The sequence below is a fragment of the Mus caroli genome, chromosome 7 (assembly GCF_900094665.2).
Source record: "Mus caroli chromosome 7, CAROLI_EIJ_v1.1, whole genome shotgun sequence".
Taxonomy (NCBI): domain Eukaryota; kingdom Metazoa; phylum Chordata; class Mammalia; order Rodentia; family Muridae; genus Mus; species Mus caroli.
Window position 1 is genome coordinate 126,662,571 of NC_034576.1, and position 5,148 is coordinate 126,667,718.

The window sequence follows — 5,148 nt, forward strand, 5'->3', positions numbered from 1 at the left end:
CAGGCTATTTTCTCTCCACCCCTCATCTCCGGTTCTATCTGTCTTCATAATGTTCAATCTGCTCCACTTCTCTTTCTCTGCCATCTGACCACCATATCCTGGCATATTATGGTAGCTCCTACTGCAGGCTGGCCACGTGACTGGTGGGTCCCTGGGCAACATCCTACACCCATGGTGAGTGGCATGGCAACAAGCAGGTGTCTATGGCCAGCCTGTGTCATGAGCTGGAAGACAGGTGTGAGTATGGCATAGTGGTTCACAGGTTTCTGACTGTCTTCCTCCTTCTGAGTTGTCTAACTGAATTTTACTTAATTTGATTTTTTTGAGCCCTAGACATAAGACAGCTTTGCCCACTAAGCCAGGCATCAAACTAGGATGAACAAAGGACTGCCATCTGCTCTCCCCCTGGCTGATAATAAGAATACCAGCACCAATAAGGTATCTCTTTGCCAATTGGCAGGGGAACCATGGCAACTTTTATAGAGGGAAGCAATTCATTGGGGTTGGCTTAAAGCTTCAGAGGTTGAGCCATTATCATCATGATGGAAAGCATGTCAGAGTGTAGTATTAGAGACAGAGCTGAGAATTCTACATCTTGATCCACAGGCAGCAGAAGAGAATGTGTCTCACACTGGGCATAGCCTGAGTATATGATAGACCTCAAAGCCTGTGCCCACCATGACACACTTTCTCTATCAAGGCCACACCTACTCCAAGAAGGCCATACCTCCTAATAGCATCACTTCCTATCAGTCTGACATTCAAATACATGAGTCTATAGGGGCCATACCTACTCAAACCACCACACAGATAAAACATAAAGATAACATTTTAAATGAAAGGGTTCGAATGTTTTGGACAGGATTGATTTTTGTATGATGAAATGAAATTTTGTCCCAAGAATGGAAAAAAAAAAAGATAGATGAGAATAAACCTTAAAACTAAGTCTCAGAAGGTCTGAGTAAGTTGGTCAAGGTTTGTGGAGGATGGGACTTTTGTTTCATTATTAAGGTTTATAAATTCTTAGGTTATAGTGGTCTATTTATGCCAACACAGCTTACTTAAATATATATATCTTTGCTAAATTTGTTAAGCTTTATGGTATTTTATAAAATATGGTATAAAAGTATCAGAAAAATGAAGTTCCCAGTCTCTCCATGAACTGTATTCATGGTTTAAAGTTTATTTTTGAGACTAAAATAGTTTCAAATCAAAAAATATATTTTTAAGGCTTAAAAGTCTTAACTGGGTAAAATTATAAAATTCTTACCTTATGAGAGTTATTAATTAATTGTAAACTGTTAAAACAACAATAATTAAGACATGAAATTTAATGGTTGGTCTCTTTATAAATGATCAAATTCTTTAATGTACTCAGAGCTATGTTTTTTGTCATGCTAAGTACAAATGTAATTCAATTACAGAGATCAATTTATGTCTCTCATTAAATAATCCTCTGTATATATTGTCAAAATTAAGTCTAACGAAAGTAACTCAAAACAAATTTAAAGTTAACTTAAAGAGTGTTGAATAATAAATTTGAATAAATAATATTCAAACCAAGTATATTAAAATAGTTATGAGATTTTTAATGCTTGAGTAAAATGGGTTAAAATTACAATATGCTTGCATGGCAGGACACATCCAGGGTCAAGCAATAGAATTTCCCTCCCATAACTGACACACAGGGATGCTGTGAACAGAAGAAACTTGCACTTAAGCCTACATCCCAACTGGTATGGGGCCTGTAGGACATTTCAATTGCTCATGCCCTTTACCCCAACTTTCATTCTTCCTTTTAAAAGCTAGTTCCAAAGTCCACATTCCAACCATCCATGTTCCCTGAGTAAAATAGACTACCAGACATTCAACCATCAAACTCACTACTTTGAGTAATTAATTATTCAGAATGTCCAAGTGATGTCCTTAGAACTTCGCTAGAAGATCCTATAAAAATTAACTCAACAGGATTGTATTTCTTTTTTAAACTGTCAATCAGACACTGAATTTCACCAACTTCCTTTATAAAGCTCCCCTGGTGTTTGTTCCTTATGCAGGAGTCTGACACAACAAAAAGCTAATTAAACTTACCTTATCCTTTTTCATAGCTCTGATACCCAGTTCAACTGTGTATTTCATCTGACTAAACAAAAATTGTGTAAATCATGATGTTAAACCTTAAATGTTCCTGACAAGACTGTAATAGAGAAGATCCAGTGGGTGACTTTGAACTTAAGCTGGCCAATTAAAAACGTCAAAGCTTTTTTGGAAAGCCAATGGCCTTCCATCTTGGTACCAACAATGACAAAATCCTCTCTCTTGCTAATACCTATGATAAAGTGTGTTCTTTAGATGGTTTCTTGTTTAATCTCTTCCTCCAAATTTTATTCTCCAATAAAAAAAAAAGTGCCCTCTTTTCTTAAGTATACCTTCAGTAAGAATTATAACAGTACTAATAGTTTCACTTTGTATATTACAGGTACTATCTCCCTTGTACAGCATGTACATATGCTATAAGCAAATGGCTCTCCCACTTTCTGGACCATCTGTTGAGTTTTATTGTGGTCCTTTGGATGGCCTGTCCTCTGATGCACTCTAATTGATGCCCTTTTTTACATTGCCCCTTTAGTCAGCTCAAAGCACTTAAGAGAGATCAATAGCCCCAAACCCTTGAATGAGTTTGGGTGACCTCTGAAAGGGGACCTAATGGGATATGGGCCATCTAACTCATCTCTCTTCTTGCCATTCAGGGCATGTTTTCAGGAGTCAGAACTAACACTGCTGTACCGAGGGTGCCTCTGCATCTATTAACCTCTCTGTCTCAAAAACCTTAAAGAAATTTCAAATCTGCTGACCATCCTCCAGAACAAACTCAATTTGAGGGGCTTCTGCAGTACTCCAGGACTAAATCTGACTACCGCTAAGCATGAGTATTGTGCCCTCTTCCATAAATGATGCTGTGTCTGCACCAACCCATCTTAACTGGTTTGAAATGGAATGAAAAGACACAGGGATCAGACATAAAACTCAAGCCCAAGCATCCTCTTATAGATGGGCTTTTGGTTCCCTCCCATCTGGCTCCTCCCCCTGATCATTTCTTCCCTAGGCTTTATTCCCATACTTAAGTTTTTAACCCATATTTTAAATGTGGGAAAACCCTGTCTACAAGTAGCCTTTGTTGTGGATAGCCCTGGGGCTAACTATATTTGATGTTAATTCTGTTCTCCTGTGAGTGGCTGCAGACAAGGAATGAGTCAGCACTCAGATGATTTCCTGTAAACCTGCCTCCCACCTTAATTTGTAAAATAAAGGAGAGCTGATGATTGGCCTGATAAAAGGGAAGGTGGAGCTGAAGGTGGAGTGAGAGAAGAAAGAGAAAATGGAAGAGGTAGAGGATGCAGAGGAGGAAGAAGAAAAACAGAGCAGAAACACATAGCCTGGAGAAACCACAAGTTCTAAGGGCATAGATGTAAAAGATGGTAGTATAGTGGTAGATCTGCCCAATCTAGATGCACAGCATGTATTTGTATTAATTATGTTATGTTTTCATTGCCAGGACATATTTGGGTTGGAGATTTACTGCAACAAAATGGCACCAAACATATTGATTTGAATTAAACTAGCCTGAGATAAAGGTTCAGAACCAGATAGAGAATATTAGTCACTGACTCCAAGTAGAGAGAACAGTGATAATTGCCTACTATGTGTGTTGTGTTTTCATTGCCGAGGCATATTTGGGTTGGAGATTTACCCCAACAGACCTTCATTCCTTTTACTCCAGCCACATACAATTCTTTACATTGGTCCTCTTTTTTTTCTCCTGTTCTTCTCCATCAGTGCTCTGTAGCTCCCTGTTTCTTCTGATAGCTTATTTGGGGCTGCCACTTCTGGCACTGGAATTATTCATAGTCACCCTGCAGCTCCAAACTCACTCCTTCTCCCAATCCCCTGCCACCTCCTTTTCAGATAGTGTTGGTCAAGTGGAAACAAACACAACCCACTCACAACTCCATCATCCTCATCATGCTGCTCAGAGACTCTACCACCTCTAACTAACCTTTGTACCTCTTTCCTTGGTTCTACCAAGGGCATTTGAATCTATGGGAGGGCCCCGGAGACCCTGTAGAAGATTCTCACTGTGGGAGAGCCTGTTGGTCCTATTTAAAATGCTACTTTACAAAGTTCATTCTACAGAGGATAAAACCTTCACCACCCAGGGATCACAGAATTCTTTATGACAGGAGGCCTACCATAGCCTACCATCAATACCACACTTTTAGAACTCCCCCCATCCCTAGACCTCTACCCACGTTCAGCAGGAAGAAGCCCCTCCCAAATTTCCCACCCTAGTCTCTGTACCTCTGTCCTCTCTGACCCATTCTTTATCTCCTAGGAGCTGGAATATGTGGGAATAAACCTTAAACAAACTCTGTCAGACCCCGCCCAGGAAACCTTCCATTCCCCTAAGTCTTGCTCAAGTCCCTGGCCTCTATGATGAAACTGTAAGCCCCCAACTGCCACTGCCTAACTCAGTCACTCAGTATCACCTACATCTTGATAGCCAGGGCAAGGCAGTTTCTAAAGATAAAACAGCCTTGTCTAGACAAACAACTCTAAGTGCATATTGCATACTTGCAGGTAGACCTCAAAAATTGCATTTAACTTCCCATTCATTCTACCTTGTAGATAAACTCCAAGTATTCCCCTTCCTTATGGCTGTCAATTCCAATTCCTGTGGAAGAGAGACTCACCTTTGCTTTGTGTGCTAATAATCAAAGTCTCAAGGTCTTGCCTGATGGGGCTTTTTTTTTTTTCTGGTCTCTTTAAGCTGCCTCAGAAGTCTACTAGGAAGGAAGGAAGTGAAGGAAGGAGTTATATTGCAGCATGTGTAAATAAGGGAAGACACTGGCTGGGGTCTACTGCAAAAGGTCCTGCTGGGTCTCTCCTAGGTGTCCATGAAAGCAGCAGGAAGGAATAATTGTCCACCCAAGAGGTGGAGCACAAGGACATGTGTTCTTTGTTCCAACTCCCATCTCGGGGCACAACTCAGCTCCTGTAGGCAAACTGAGTATCAAGCTGGATGGGCAGCTCGTGCTTCCAATTTCACCCATAGGAAGTTATAAGGTAGAGAAGGAGAGAAGGGTCAGA

The 5,148-nt window shown here is 40.4% G+C and overlaps 1 non-coding gene across 1 annotated transcript; it reads right to left on the reverse strand.

Annotated features, from left to right (window-relative positions):
- Window positions 1-320: 320 nt before the first annotated feature.
- On the reverse strand, window positions 321-465 carry LOC115031636. The gene has a single exon (XR_003837305.1). It is a non-coding gene; the product is annotated as a small nucleolar RNA SNORA48 (small nucleolar RNA).
- Between the last annotated feature and the right edge of the window lie 4,683 nt (window positions 466-5,148).